Here is a 17,487-nt window from a genome sequence, read left to right on the forward strand (position 1 = left end):
TTGCACTGTCATTCTTTGTCATGTATGCAAAACCTGCAATAGAAAGTTATTTTCCCACGGAAATAAAACTGAACGTTAACTAATTCATAGTGAGAAGCACAGAGGCTGGGATAGCACTAAAACAAATGTTATTAGTACTGGATATAAAATTCAGTGAGCTGTTGGTACAATGGGTAGGTTCCATTAGACTCTATCCATCATGTAGACCGCGTTTTACATTAAGTATGTAATCAATATGTTCGTCTGCTTTCAAAATAAAGCTCAACCCTGTAGTGCAAGTATCACAAGAGGTAGCATTCTCTGTAGCCTTCCCCTTTACCTTCCTTCCGGGTGTAGTTACAGGCCTATAGATGATTTGGATGCTATCCATGTCCAATTTCCACAATTCTGAGATATTAAAACTAAGTAGGATGTGTGATTGACATGCTATAAAGATGTTATCTGTCCACTGGTGAGGTGGATCCTCGGAGCCCTTAGATTGGATGAGTAGTTGTACTGCAACATAGTCAGATGGCGTTGATGTAGTGACATAAACCGGTTGGCGCTATGGGGCAATAGAACTTGGATGTCAGTTGGATGAATGGAGGCTGTAGAGGCTACAGGTTAGGGGCACAACATAGGGAGATAGAGCAGAGTAGAGGAAATTGCAGAGAAGAGATGGCTTGACCATGTACCAAAACTGATAAGCAAACTTAATGAACCTACGTAGCTGTAATCCAGTAGTGTTGAGTATGTTAGGTGGCACACTATAGCAATGCAGCAGAAAAAAAGGATTATAGAAAAGCTAGATTTATGATGACACACCCTGTGGCAATGTAGCAAAGCCCAGCCCCATAGCAGAGCTGGTTATTTCAAAAGACACACTGGGGCAATGTGAGTCCACTGCATGAGAGCTGCGTGTGTTAGGACAAAGTAGCAGAGTCTAGTGACATAGAGCTGAATATGTCACAAAGGAACCATAGTACCAGAATTGGTCACTGAAGATATGTAGTAGCAGAATGAACACCAACTACCTGAATACTCAGGTGGCATGCTGCTGTCTTAGATAGCTGATAAGGCCTAGGAGGCAAAGGTAGCATTGTAGGAGAGTCTAGTGATATAGGAGAGTTAAGTATGACAGTAGGAATGCTGTGGCAATATAGAGGAGCAAAGCAGTACATCAAAGCTAAGCAAAATGGGGGCACTAAAGAGATTTGTTAGCAAGTTTAATGCAAACTACCTGAATAATCAGATGGTGGGCTGTTGTCTGAATTGTTATATAAGGCATAGAAGTGTGACTTCAGAGGTGTGTGGGAGGTACTATGGTAATCTAATATGTAAAGAGAGGACCAGCCACCATGGAAGGATGATGAAGAGACCAGTGCTGATGTCACGTAAGGAAATAACAATATCCTTGTTCACGTTTCCACTTTTCTCAACATATACAAAGATAAATGGCGCAAGATAAACCGCTTCAGCTTTCAAGTAATTTTCCTTTATTCTGTTAGGAAGACTTTTGCAATACATGCATCTATGTGGGGCCACCGAGTGCTGGTGATGTGAATTTGAAGCTGTCAAAAATTCTTCTACAAAGTTGTAATATTGTATGGCATTTATTGTGAGACTGAATATGAAGGCCTTGCGATTTGGATGATCAATCTTTAAGATAGGTCATTGATATCAGATCAAGGGTCCGATACTACTGCAGTTCTCAGCAGCAGCCACTACACAGTACACAGTGCTGTTCTACCTCTGTTCACTGCTTACATCCAGACGTTGCCATAGCTAAAAACAGCCGATAGATAGGGGTCGCTGGATGGTGGACCTTAATTAATTTGATATTGAAGACTTATTCTAGAGATTTAACATCACAAGGCCAGGCAACCATTTTAAAATGGCATAATGCAGGTTCAATGATTTATGAATTGGCACAACTTTAAAAAAAAAACCGAAATGTCAATTTGAATTTCAGAACAGATGCTCATATCTACTCATTAATATAAGAGGATGTGCCATAGTTGTCCTGAAGCCTTGGCTTCATGAACTGCTTCATTTACTTTTGTAGTTTTGTCCAGCAATGCATAGCTCCTGTGAGTGTTAGTGGAAGAAGTTGTCTAAAATTGGAATAGAAGGTCTGTATTGATGAGCGAGTGTGCTCATTAGGCTGGTTTCACATTTGCGTTTTTTGCCGCTGCGTTTTTGCGCAAAAAAACACATGCTTTTTTTCCTATACTTAACATTAAAAATGCATGCCTTTTTTTGCATGCGTTTTGCCGCGTTTTGCCGCCGCATGCGTCTTTTGTATGCATGCGTTGTGTTGCAGAAATGCAACATGTAGTAATTTTTAGCGGCGTTTTTTTGCCGCAAAAAAAGCATGTGTTTTTTGCGTCAAAAAAAGTATTGCTGTCTATGTAAACGCATGCGTTTTTAAGCACATGCGTTTGATTGCGTTAAAAATGCATGCGTTTTTATAGAAAAAAACAAGAAAACACACTGATAAGCCACCCCCCACCATAAAGGTGATAAAGGGATCCTAAACCTAACCCTAACCCTACTCCTACCCCTAACCCTAACCCTAGGGATCCTAACCCTAACCCTAACCCTACCCCTAACCCTAACCCTAACCCTACCCCTAATCCTAACCCTAGGGATCCTAACCCTAACCCTAACCCTAGGGATCCTAACCCTATCCCTAAAGGTTAGGGTTAGGGGAAGGGTTAGGGTTAGGGTTAGGGTTAGGATCCCTTAGGGTTAGGGTTAGGGTTAGGATCCCTTAGGGTTAGGGTTAGGGTTAGGGGTAGGGTTAGGGTTAGGATCCCTAGGGTTACTAGGGATCCTAACCCTAACCCTAACCCTAGATATTTCTGTTTATAGTGGGTTTTCTTGTTGATTTTGATGATTGGCAGCTGTCACACACTTCTCATCATGCGTTTAAAAAACGCAAACGCATGAAAAAACGCATGTAAACACGTCAAAACGCAGCGTTTTTATTAAAACATGCAAAAACGCATGCGTCAAAAAAAGGCAGCGTTTAAACGCGTTTACATGCGTTTTTTCACCAAATGCGTTTGCGTTTAAAATGCTGTGTTTTTAAACGCAAATGTGAAACCAGCCTTACTCGGGTTTTCCGAGCATGCTCTGGTGTTCTCCAAGCATCTTGGGCATGCTCATAGATTACATTTGTGTCACCGCACTGCATGATTTGCAGCTGTTTGACAACCTGAACACATGCAGGGATTGCATGTTTGATAGGGAATTCCCACATGTATTCAGGCCGTCTAGTAGCCGCAAATCATGCAGCTGCAAGAACTCACTCGGAGAACACCCGAGACTGCTCATAAAAACGGGACTAACGAGCACACTCGCTCATCACTAAAAGTCTGCTATTTTTTGTCTACAGACGGTACTTTGGTCCGTGGGTTATGTCTGGTATTGTGACTCAGCTGCATTTAACCAAATGAGGATAACTTCCATATAGAGATGGGAGAATCTTTTTTTAAGCAAAGTGACATCACAGCAAATATCATAAAAACTTTGAATTGACCAGAACCCAATTTTTTTCTGAACTCTTTTTAGGGCAGATAATAGCTTAAAGAATTAATAATATATTATACTCATCTTTCCCCTCACCTGTCATGTCACTGCAACTCCCTGCCTGGTCCTTTGCTCCCTGTCCTTGGTCTTTCAGCTAATGGGGCGATATTAATGTCATACAGTAGATGTCAATGACTTGCATGTAGTCTAGTCAACGTGAGACGTGCTAGAGCCTAGGAGTCAGAAGAAAGGAGGAAGATAAAAAAGGGCCTGGTTGGGACGAGACTGGTAAGGAGCAAGGTTGAGTATAATATTTTCTTACTTTTTAATCAATCCCAGGTCATCTATTTATTATGCTTTTGAGTCAGAGAACAATAAACATCTTTTTAATGGCAATTGTGTCACTTTTGATACATATCGAATTTCCAAGCTGAATTTTGAACGAATCTCCAAAAATTTAATTTTGGGAGATTCGTTCATCGGTACCTCTAATATAAAAGGTATCCCAGAGTGGCACTGTTTCTAAAGAAATAAGCAAATCTTCTTCTTTAACTCTTGATAATATCTTTAAAGACTATAAAAGTAATTTGCTCTTTAGAAGTCTTCCCAAACAATTTTGTATTTGATGACTTCTGGCATACAATTCGGCACCTCAAGATTTGATCTTAATACTTTAATTTCCCCTGTGTGGAAGACTATGCTAAAAATGCCCTGTCTGCAGCCGGTTCAAAGTCTGTTCAATAAGAGGATGCATGACACTCCTAGTTGTAATAGCTCCTGGTTAAATCTGTTTCGCCTGTATCACTGCGGAGAGGCTTCAGCACCTTTGATGTACATAAGTGGTGTGATTACATTTAACAAGTCTAACCTCGGTTAAATCTCCAGAGGATTGCAAGCAACAATTAAGCAATAACTCTGTCTCAAGTAGTGCGTATGATCCACTGTTTAACCACAGTTCATGGGTGAATAGCTGACATCACTACTTTTATGTCTGTCCTGTTAGAGCACTGTGCATCAGGCTCTTATCTTCCTAATGACATAGGACTGTCAGCGAGAACAAGCCATCTGACACTCTCATAATAACCTGCCGAAAGAACAGGACATTTTCTGCTCATTTGGACGCTCTGAAATTAATTGAAAAGAATATTTTGGTGTTACTTATTATTTTTCGCATGCGAGGAACAAGTCGGATGGTGTATTGTATGTACGGCAGTATAATTAAGTGGCTGTGAAATTCTAGCGGGATTACTATTAGACACGCTGGTGCTCCGAATGAGATCAGAGAATACAAATAAAGCCTGCTAACTAGTTGATGGGACGTGGAAGAAAGGCAGAGGACAAAGTGCAAAACCCAAAAATACAGCTGCAAAAACTACTAAAGAACTTTCCAGGGATGTTCCTGACCTCAACTTTGATCTTCGCATCGGCTGGTATCAAGGGATCCTTCCTAGCATCAAAGCCATCATGAAACTCACAGACATATAAGGCATATAGTCCCTAAAAAACAAAATTACCATGAATTAGTATTTCTGAAAAATACCCTAAGTTATCGTTAGAGAGGAAACCTGTTCCATTCAATATGCCCAAACCATATATAAGAGCCTGGCCACATGATTGCAGCCAGATATGGCTTTCTCTGAAATTCTGCAGTGTTGCAGAGAAAACATAGTGTGAAGAGTTGCCCAGTGACTTTAGAGAGAGAACTGACTATTCCGGTGTGGCCCGAGGTGATCTTCTCATCTCACCACTCTCATTGATTGACAGGTGTCTCTCATGTAGGTACAAATGATAAGCCGTGTCAACTAAATGGAGAGGGGCAAGTAGAAATTGGGGTGGTGCCAGACTAGTCAGGTTTCTCCCTGTGATCCCTGCACTAGTCAGATATCTCCGTATGATCTTTGGACTAGTCATGTCTCTCACTATGATCACTAGACTAGTCATGTCATATAGTATTGTATTATCATAGTATTGTTGTTGTTATACTGCTATGCCATTAGGTAACCTTTTAGAAATTTGCCCTCCATTTCATACTGTAGCCAAGCTCTGATATAAGCAATGATGTCAGTAACTCATTCTTTCTTCCCATAGTGTTCATCAGCCATTTTGCTAGCTAATCTCTGTATACAGTAGGGAAAAAGTATTTAGTCAGTCACCAATTGTGCAAGTTCTCCCACTTTAAAAGATGAGAGACGCCTGTAATTGACATCATAGGTAGACCACAACTATGAGAGTCAAAATGAGAAAACAAATCCAGAAAATCGAGAAGAAAAAAAGGATAGAAACACACCGGCGCTCCCAGAGAAGTTAGATCGAAAGCTGCTGGTGCCTAGACAGCTACTGTGCTGAATCTGTCATGTATCAAGAAAAGAAATGTATGCAAATTAGGACAGCGCGCTAACCAGACATAAAAAAATTGCCCTGACGAAGAAGGTCCTGTGACCTTCGAAACGCGTCGGCATTTTGGTCCAGCTCGGCACCTGTCCCCCAATCTTTGCTTTCCATTCTAGGTGACGTCACCCAGACCACGCCCCCTTAATTCACCGCTTCCTCTAGCGGCGCTCTTTCGGCCCACGTGTGCCGCCCAACGGTTCTCCAGGTGCGTGGCGGCTGACCACTAACAGGGGATGCTCCCCAAACAAGCTGATGTCTCTGCCGCCCCACACAGCCATTTGAACCTCTCAGCTCTGGATACACAGGCTGCAGGTCAGCCTGTTACAATACATCACCATTTCAGAGCAGTTCCAGCACCTACACTGCAGTTATGCTACATCAGTAAGTGTTTGTTCTACCTTACTTATAAATATATATATTGTTTTGTCATACACTTATAATTTTTTAATTGGAATCTCCTTTCAAACATTCACTTACTATTGCATTGTGACATAGTATTATTAGTGACTGCGAGAAATTGCTATTTGGCATTGTGATATCACTTCCTGATATTAGTCTATTATTATTGGTGGTTGCAGCCATTTTAATTAAAGGCTGTCACCACTGTTGGTGGCTATCTGTTAGTAGGTTTTTGGTTGTTCATCTACATGTTCATTAACCCCTTCATGACCCAGCCTATTTTGACCTTAATGACCTGGCCGTTTTTTGCAATTTTGACCAGTGTCCTTTTATGAGGTAATAAATCCGGAACGCTTCAACGGATCTTAGCGGTGCTGAGAATGTTTTTTCGTGACATATTGGGCTTCATGTTAGTGGTAAATTTAGGTCAATAAATTCTGCGTTTATTTGTGGTAAAAATGGAAATTTGGCAAAAATTTTGAAAATTTTCACATTTTGAATTTTTATTCTGTTAAACCAGAGAGTTATGTGACACAAAATAGTTAATAAATAACATTTCCCACATGTCTACTTTACATCAGCACAATTTTGGAAACAAAATTTTTTGCTAGGAAGTTATAAGGGTTAAAATTTGACCAGCGATTTCTCATTTTTACAACGAAATTTACAAAACCATTTTTTTTAGGGACCACCTCACATTTGAAGTCAGTTTGAGGGGTCTATATGGGTGAAAATACCCAAAAGTGACACCATTCTAAAAACTGCACCCCTCAAGGTGCTCAAAACCACATTCAAGAAGTTTATTAACCCTTCAGGTGCTTCACAGCAGCAGAAGCAACATAGAAGGAAAAAATGAACATTTAACTTTTTAGTCACAAAAATGATCTTTTAGCAACAATTTTTTTATTTTCCCAATGGTAAAAGGAGAAACTTAACCACGAAAGTTGTTGTCAATTTGTCCTGAGTACGCTGATACCTCATATGTGGGGGTAAACCACTGTTTGGGAGCACAGCAGGGCTTGGAAGGGAAGGAGCGCCATTTGACTTTTTGAATGAAAAATTGGCTCCCCTCTTTAGCGGACACCATGTCACGTTTGGAGAGCCCCCGTGTGCCTAAAAATTGGAGCTCCCCTACAAGTGACCCCATTTTGGACACTAGATGCCCCAAGGAACTTATCCAGATGCTTAGTGAACACTTTAAACCCCCAGGTGCTTCACAGATCCGTAAAAATGAAAAAGTAATGGGGTCACTTTTTTTTCATTTTCACATGGGCAACAGGATAAAATGGATCCTAAAATTTGTTGGGCAATTTCTCCTGAGTACACCGATACCTCACATGTGGGGGTAAACCACTGTTTGGGCACATGGTAAGGCTCGGAAGGGAAGGAGCGCCATTTGACTTTTTGAATGAAAAATTATCTCCATCGTTAGCGAACACCATGTCGCGTTTGGAGAGCCCCTGTGTGCCTAAACATTGGAGCTCCCCCACAAGTGACCCCATTTTGGAAACTAGACCCGCCAAGGAACTTATCTATATGCCTAGTGACCACTTTAAGCCCTCAGGTGCTTCACAAATTGATCTGTAAAAATGAAAAAGTACTTTTTTTTCACAAAAAATTTATTTTCGCCTCAATTTTTTCATTTTCACATGGGCAATAGGATAAAATGGATCCTAAAATTTGTTTTGCAATTTCTCCCGAGTACGCCGATACCTCATATGTGGGGGTAAACCACTGTTTGGGCACACGGCAGGGCTCGGAAGGGAAGGCGCGCCATTTGACTTTTTGAATGGAAAATTAGCTCCAATTGTTAGCGGACACCATGTCACGTTTGGAGAGCCCCTGTGTGCTTAAACATTGGAGCTCCCCCACAAGTGACCCCATTTTGGAAACTAGACCCCCCAAGGAACTTATATAGATGCATATTGAGCACTTTAAACCCCCAGGTGCTTCACAGAAGTTTATAACGCAGAGCCATGAAAATAAAAAATAATTTTTCTTTCCTCAAAAATGATTTTTTAGCCTGGAATTTACTATTTTGCAAAGGGTAATAGGAGAAATTGGACCCCAAATGTTGTTGTCCAGTTTGTCCTGAGTACGCTGATACATATGTGGGGGTAAACCACTGTTTGGGCGCACGGCAGGGCTCGGAAGGGAAGGCACGCCATTTGGCCTTTTAAATGGAAAATTAGCTCCAATCATTAGCGGACACCATGTCACGTTTGAAGAGCCCCTGTGTGCCGCGGGTAAAAGGCACTGTGTTTTACCTGCGGATTTACCGCGGATTTCCAGTGTTTTTTGTGCGGATTTCACCTGCGGATTCCTATTGAGGAACAGGTGTAAAACGCTGCGGGATCCGCACAAAGAATTAACATGCTGCGGAAAATACAACGCAGAGTTTCCGCGCGGTATTTTCCGCACCATAGGCACAGCGGATTTGGTTTTCCTTAGGTTTACATGGTACTGTAAACGTGATGGAACACTGCTGCTAATCCGCTGCGGCCAATCCGCTGCGGATCCGCAGCCAAATCCGCACAGTGTGCACATAGCCTAATTCTAAAGGTATGTGCACACGCTGCGGAAAACGCTGAGGATCCGCAGCAGTTTCCCATGAGTTTACAGTTCAATGTAAACCTATGGGAAACAAAAATGGCTGTACACATGCTGCAGAAAAACTGCACGGAAACGCAGCGGTTTACATTCCGCAGCATGTCACTTCTTTCTGCGGATTCCGCAGCGGTTTACAACTGCTCCAATAGAAAACCGCAGTTGTAAAACCGCAGTGAAATACGTAGAAAAACCGCGGTAAATCCGCCATAAATCCGCAGCGGTTTAGCACTGCGGATTTATCAAATCCGCTGCTGAAAAATCCGCAGAGGACCAGAATACAGGTGCACATATCGAAACCCTAACCCTACCCCTAGTTCTAACCCCAACCTTAGTGGAAAAAAAAATATTTATTTTATTATTGTCCCTATCTATGGGGGTGACAAAGGGGGGAGGGTCATTTACTATTTTTTTTATTTTGATCACTGTGATAGGTTATATCTCAGTGATCAAAATGCACTTTGGAACGAATCTGCCGGCTGACAGATTCGGCGGGCGCACTGCGCATGCGCCCGCCATTTTGGAAGATGGCGGCGCCCATGGAGAAGACAGACGGACCCCGGGAGGATCGGTAAGTATGATGGGGTGGGGAGGAGCACGGGGGGTGGATCGGAGCATGGGGGGTGGATTGGAGCATTAGGGGTGGATTGGAGCACGGGGGGTGGATCGGAGCACGGGGGGTGGATCGGAGTGCAGGGGGGTTGGATCGGAGCACGAGGGGTGTGATTGGAGCACAGGGGAAGCGGACAAGAGCACGGGGGGAGCAGAGCACAGGATGGAGGGGAGCAGGGCAGTGTGCAGGACTGATTGGTGGCTTGGGGGGGCGATCAGTGGGGTGGGGGGCACATCAGTGTTTCCAGCCATGGCCGATGATATTGCAGCATCGGCCATGGCTGGATTGTAATATTTCACCAGTTATAATAGGTGAAATATTACAAATCGCTCTGATTGGCAGTTTCACTTTCAACAGCCAATCAGAGCGATCGTAGCCACGGGGGGGGGGTGAAGCCACCCCCCCCTGGGCTGTACTACCACTCCCCCTGTCCCTGCAGAACGGGTGAAATTGGAGTTAACCCTTTCACCCGATCTGCAGGGACGCGATCTTTCATGGGTCGGATTGGCACCGACTTTCATGATGCCTACGTGGCATCAAAGGTCGGGAAGGGGGTTAACAATTTGGTATTCACTCATGTGTGCACATGGTAAAACATGCTTATTGAATTTTTTTATATCTGGTTAGCGCGGTGTCCTAATTTGCATACAAATTCAGAAAATCACCTTGTCTGATTTGGCAAGATTTATTTTGCAAATTATGGTGGAAAATAAGTATTTGGTCATTAACAAAAGTTCATCTCAATGTTTTGTTATATATCCTTTGTTGGCAATGACAGAAGTCAAACATTTTTGGTAAGTCTTCACAAGATTGGCACACACTGTTGGTGGTGTGTTGGCCCATTCCTCCATGCAGATCTCTAGAGCAGTGATGTTTTGGGCCTGTCACTGGGCAACACGGACTTTCAACTTCCTCCAAAGGTTTTGTGGCACCCCAGGAGTCCGGATGCCACAATGGTATTGCCTTCCTCACAGGGGAGGTGATATCATGCCTGGAAACAAGGAGGGATCTCTTAATTAGGTAATACTGACATGCAACACTGTCCTGACCAGAAAGGGGAGCTCTGAACCCGGTTTCAGGGGAGCTTCCCTATAACATTCTGGCTGAAGGAGTTACTGGTTAGTCTGCTAGGGACAGTGAAAGGCGAGGAGGCAAAAGGAGAGGAGCAAGGGGTCTGGAGCTGCGAGTGGGCTCACCCCAGAAGAAAATGCCAAGAGACCAGACACCGGGGTCTGTGGTGGTGTGGGAGTTGCAGACCCAGCCACTGAACCCAGAGGGCAGGAGAGTGCAAGTCTCCTGTTCCATATAACACCTGCAGGTACCACAGCAAGTGAGGAGCCTGGGGCTGCCAGAGAAAGGACAGTGCCCATAAAAGGTTCAAGCTGTCAGCCATACTGGTTGAGAACACAAACACTGAGATTGCAGATTCATTCTTCCCAGCCTGGTTCAGGTCTACAATGTTGTTTCTGGTGTCCTTCGACAGCTCTTTTGTCTTCATCATAGTGGAGTTTGGAGTGTGACTGTTTGAGGTTGTGGGCAAGTGTCTTTCATACTGATGACAAGTTCAAACAGGTGCCACTACTACAGGTAATGAGTGGAGGACAGAGGAGCCTCTTAAAGAAGTAACAGGTCTGTGAGAGCCTGAAATCTTGCATGTTTTTAGGCGACCAAATACTTATTTTCCACCATAATTTGCAAAATAAATCTAGCCAAATCACACAAGGTGATTTTCTAGATTTGATTTCTCATTTTGACTCTCATACTTGTTGTGAACAAACCAGATTGTATCTTAATTTCCCACACAACCATGGTTTTGCAAAATCAAAAGAACTGGCTTTTTATCTGTATATTGGCTTGTGAATTTAAGTGTTTATGTCTGGTGAGTCAAGAAGACAGACTTGCCAACTGATATATTATCCATAAAAAAAGAAGAAATACCTGCCTAGTTTAATGGCAATGCTCCAAATCAATATAAACATCCAAAAAAGCAACAAGGAAGCAATGTAGCCATAAAATAACAGAATTTTATTACAACATATATAAATACAAAATACCAAAAAATATGATAAAAGTATGGGGGTGGAAAAAATGCAAAAAGAGTAACCACCGGGAGGCAGAGTATGATACCGATGTTAAATGTACAAAAAGTAGATGGTAAAATACTTCAATTTAATCATTTATGCATAATGGTATTAATAGAGCCACAGAATGACTTCTTATAGTAAGATTATGTCAAACATAGGTATGAGGCATAGTGCGCATAGAGAGGAAAACCAGGCGTGCTAATAATAATGCCAAAAAGTAGCTACAACAGACATATGGAAAAAATCCATATATATATGTATACTGGTAAAAAACCCAGAAAAATGAATAAATAAAATGCTGCAGAAATACACTAGGAATATAATCCTTAAATCAACAAAAACAGTCTCATTACAGAAAGTCAAATGACCCAATAATTTGTTTTACAGAAAAAGGCAAGTGCATGCAAAGATAGTACATATGGTGCTAGACCTATATTTACACCGGAACCAAATGGCTTTTAAAGTGTATGCAGCTAATTGGGAGAAATGGTGGTTTCAACCTATTTATAAACATATTCACATATGCTGAGGATCATAACATTACAAGTGTAAAGCAAACAGCCAGGGATATTACCTCACGGTGGTAGCAGCAACCCGACGCGCGTTTCGCGTTTAGCTTCGTCCGAGGATTAGTGCATACTAAATGTGCATACTAAATGTGCATTGCTAAATGCTTAAATAGCAGGGGTTTAACTAGGATTGGTGGCAGTTTAATGGCGGCGCTTCCGTGAGCGCTCCTGTATGCTGCCGCTGCTGATCGGCGTCATGTGACGCCTGACCACTCCCCCGCCCGATGCGTCAGAGCGGGGGCTAGACCAGGCGCCAGCTGAAACACGTCTCCACGGCGACCACAAAAACAGGGAGCCCGCGCAAGTGCACACTGCGCTAGAGATGATAATGAGAGGTGCAGACACCAGCCGAGATGCGTCTCCACAGCAACCACAAAGGTAGAAAGCGCACACTGTGCTGGAAGTGATGGTGAGGAGATATAAGCGCTAGCTATACATGCCGCATACGGCCACCTCGATGAAAAAATGCTACAGGGGAGAGGACAAAAACTAAATTATAAAGGGACAACCTACCAGTGAAGATGGAATAAATTCCAGAGTATAAGTGTCAATGCGCAACAATTAGTATAAAATAGTAGGTGCATAAAATCGACCAAGAGCACAAAAAAGCACTCCACATTATATGCGTGCAAAAAAAGGAGGAGGAGGGCTATAGTAATAACAATGTGGTTATAAAAGGATATTAGAGTGTACAAAAATAAGAAAATACAAAAAAATACTCATAGAGACATAAAGCCATACTATATCATTAATATCAAAAAGTGCATATATAATAAATATTTGTGCATAAAGTGACTGTGCATTATATATATATATATATATATATATATATATATATATATATATATATATACCCACAAAAATATCATAAAAGTATACAGGAGATATACAGTGAAATGTCCATAGAAACACGTAGTTAAGAATTCATCCTTCTTGATGTAGCAATTCTAGCTTTGTCGTTTCCCATAGAGATAGCCATACTGCAAATTTGGCGGAAATGTTCATAACAGCACCAGACCTCGTAGAGATGGACAAGATAATCGCCATTAAACCAGTACTTTATAATATCAACGAACTAACTAGAGAAATACAAGCAAGAGTTAAAAATAGATACTAAATAAACAATAAAAGCATACCTAAAACAAATAACGGAAAAACATTAAAAATTACAAAAAATTACAAAAAAGGGGCAAAACTAAGAACTTTGTTTAAACCTGACGGTTGAATAGAACCCACCCTAAAGATCCACTGGGCCTCTAACTGTTCCTCCAGTTGCCTCCCCGAGTGTCGATGTGAACCTTATCAATGCCAGTAACAGATAGAAGCGTAGCATCACAATCATGGTGTTGCCTAAAATGCCTAGGAATGGGCTTTAAGAGTGAGAGGTCATCTACCTTTGATGCATTCAAGATGTCTCAATAATGTTCCCTTGCCCTAATTTTGTGTGGCCTGGAAGTGAGTCCCACATATGATTTGGGGCAAGGACAAGTTGCTAGATATACTATCCCAATAGTGCTACAAGTAATGTGCTGTGTGATACTGAACGTGTTCTTACCGTCACATGATTTAAACTCGGTTGCACGTAGCATGATAGGGCAAGCGATACATTCCCCACATGGGTAGAATCCCCATTTCGGGCCTCTGGAGGTAAAGCTTTTCTCTATTTGCGGTCCACGGTAATAACTGTGAACAAGTTGATCTTTTAAATTCGGTGATCGACGGAAGGTGATGGCTGGGTTCTGTGGTAGATGCTTAGTAAGGGTACGATCAGTCATTAGAATAAGCCAATATTTCCTGAAGGCTTTTCTCATTTCGAACCATTTGCCATTGTATGTGGAGATAAAACGCACCGTTGATTCTGCGGTGGTTTTTTTGCAGGGTTGCAGCAAATCAGAACGTCTTGCATCTCTGGCTTTTTTAAAACCTGTTTTGATACTTTTTTTTGAGTAGCCACGCTCTTCAAATCTAGTCGCAAGTGCACTAGCTTGTTCCTGGAACGTCAAATCATTAGAGCAGATTCGTCTGGCCCTCAAAAATTGCCCCGTAGGGATACTATTTATGAGGGGTTTGGGATGGGAGGATGAGGCGTGGAGCAAGTTGTTTACAGCTGTTTTCTTCCGAAAAACATCGGTTTCCAGGGTTTTTCCCACTCCTCCTGAAATTTGAATATCCAAAAAGTCAATAGTAGTTTGACTGTACTTAACGGTTAATTTAATATTTAAATTATTGTCATTCAGGATTTTTTCGAATTCAAGGCGGTCCCGCTCTGAACCCTGCCAGATGAACAAAATGTCATCTATATAGCGGTTCCAGAACAGGACCCCCTCGATATACGCCAAAATAATATGTTTGCAAGCTTTCAGAGCATAGAGGCTCCTTCTTCAGGCAGATTACAGATAGATTAATAAGAAAAAAGCACAATATTTAAAGAACAGTACAGCAGGACATTTGTTAGGGGATGGGAAGTGTGAGGAGTCCATACATAAGCCAAGATAATCAAATTAGGCATTTTCTTACAAATGGAGAGGTAATGGGAACAATGTTCTTAGTTATCTGGAGTATGTCAGGTGGAGCAAAAAAGGGGAGAAGCCAGCGCTGACCACCACTGTTGCCGCGCCTGGTTATGTGCGCCATTCTTTCTGTGTCTCAGTGATTGATAGGCTGCTGTACACACACACAGCAGCCCTGCCCTGCCTCAGGCTTTGTTTAATTAATTCACCTGTGCCTCAGCCTGTCTCACTCTTCATCTGTGGTTCTGGATGGGCAGTGTGGAGGTTGGATCCGAAATGTCTGTCTGGACCTGGTCAACCTTTATCCTCGCTTGCCTACTCTGGCGCCATGGGGGTGACTCAGTACATGCTCCAGGTACAGCATGCTTTTAATGTGGTCTTGCTTTTAGTTCATTTAGGAGGCCTTTATGGCACAGCGAATATAAAAAACGTAGTGTAGGACTGCCCCAATATGAGATTGCCGTGAAGAGGCGGGGTGGCTCAAAGAATTGATCAATTGTTTGCTAAATGTCTCATTTTGAAAGTACAGTTAGAAATTAATATGTGCATTTGCACTTTATGTATTGCGTCTTAACCTTAGGCTGCGCTGGCTTCTCCCCTTTTTTGCTATGTCAGGTGGAGATGTGAATTGTATTGTGCTTTTTTCTTATTAATCTATCTGTAATCTTGCCTGAAGAAGGAGCCTCTGTGCTCTGAAAGCTTGCAAATATATTATTTTCTGGTTAGCCAATAAAGGTATCACTCCCAGAATACTTCTGTCATCATTGGGCAGAAAAGTATTCACATCAATTTTTCTGGCTAACACAGTACCACAATACAATTTGTTATTGTACATCATTATTATTATTTACTATGCTTTGCTTCTATATTGCTGTTAATTCCACAGCACTTTACAGATATCATCATCATTGTCCCCTTTGGGGCTCACAATATAAATTCCCTATCAGTATGTATCTGTAGTGTTGGAGGAAACCAGAGAACCCAGAGGAAACCCACACAAACACGGGGAGAACATACAAACTCCTTGCAGATGTTTTCCTTGGAGGGCCTTGAACCCAGGTCTGCAAAGCAACAGTGCTAACCACTGAGCAACCAATTGAATAATTGAATGAATGATGGATGTTGTTTCCTTATCTGACTTTCAATCATTGTAATTTAGAAATATGTCCACCCTTCATACACCACAACTGTTTATTAAAGGCTTTGGTATCTCAACAAACTAAAACAAAGTCCAGCTCACCATCATCGGCATCCTTAGGAACTCGGAGCACGGAACCGCTGTGTCAGGGCGTGGAGGAATCGAAAAAAAGATGAGAAATCCAGCTCAATGAGGTAGTGAAAAAAAACTTTCTTTATTCACTTCAAATCATGTTCAGTGGAGGATAAAACATCAGCAGCAACAAGGAATAAAGTGCGATATCAACGCGTTTCTGGTAAACAAGCACCCTTGGGTGCTTGTTTACCAGAAACGTGTTGATATCGCACTTTATTCCTTGTTGCTGCTGATGTTTTATCCTCCACTGAACATGATTTGAAGTCAATAAAGTTTTCTTTCACTACCTCGTTGAGCTGGATTCCTCATCTTTTTTTCGATATCTCAACAAACGCAATATGCTGTCATAATATGTTAGCAAAACCATAACTCACTTAAAGTGGTTTTTGCATGAACAAAGTACAGTTTAATTAATAGATTTTAGAATAATAATAATTTGCACAATTGGATGTGTTTAAAAATGTGTTTTGTGTGCTGCGATAATCTTATAAATGTGCCCCTGCTGTGTACTGTGTAATGGCCGTGTCTGCAGGAACATGGTCTGATCATACCACAGATCCAGGGCAGGGAAGGAAACAAAAGAGAGGATGCAGACATTATAGCAGGGGATCACAGCTGATTGTTTATGTGAGGTAAAACATGACTTTAGGCAGTGAAATGTTTTACCACACAGAAAGCAGCAGCTGCTTGTTCATGGGACAACCACTTTCACAAATATTGGATGGTCCTGGCCACATATGGACATACAGAGGATACATGTCTCTCATCAGAGTATTGCAATATCTTGTTAATTTTTTCAAAGCTAGATCTTTCTTGCCACTCATCCTGCTATTTGTCAGGCTAAATTGTAAGATAGGAAAGGAAATATCTTTATTTATCAGTACTCTTCACAGTATCTATTGGTTGACCCGAATATCATATTTTTGCATGTCAAATTATTACTGATGAATCACTGAATCACTTTTTACAGCTTTGCAGCTTTCACAGTTGGATATACACAGTACGTGGTTAATTAATTAAAAAAAAATTGGGAAAAAAGATGAAACCAATACCTTATACTTGCATTTTATTATGTCTTGTTACTGATCTCTTCATTAGTAAATGGTTTGCAACCTCCTCACATCCTGGGCATATATAATGTGGCTATACACAATTCATCCATCATTTCAGATGCTTTGAACTGAACCTTTTCAATTTCCGCACATTGTTGTCTGTATTGGACACATGCTGTGGCTAAATCAGTGACTTTTACAAGGTGTACGAGACTTCATACATACAGTATATTAAAAAAATAGCCCATCATATTATATGGCATATTCTTGACAGTCTTGACCCTCTTCTGCTTCAAAGCACTTATGATATTTTATTCCACCTCCAAAAAATAAAAATTACACAACAAACCTGTCTATAACCTACAATTTTATCACCCCGAGAAGCTTATTTCCAGCCTATTGTATCACGTACTAAATAGTACCAAACTGAAAAAAATGAATAGCGTATTTATTATTTTAAAAACCTTTTTGAGATG

This window comes from Ranitomeya imitator, chromosome 1, assembly GCF_032444005.1.
Source record: "Ranitomeya imitator isolate aRanImi1 chromosome 1, aRanImi1.pri, whole genome shotgun sequence".
Lineage (NCBI taxonomy): Eukaryota > Metazoa > Chordata > Amphibia > Anura > Dendrobatidae > Ranitomeya > Ranitomeya imitator.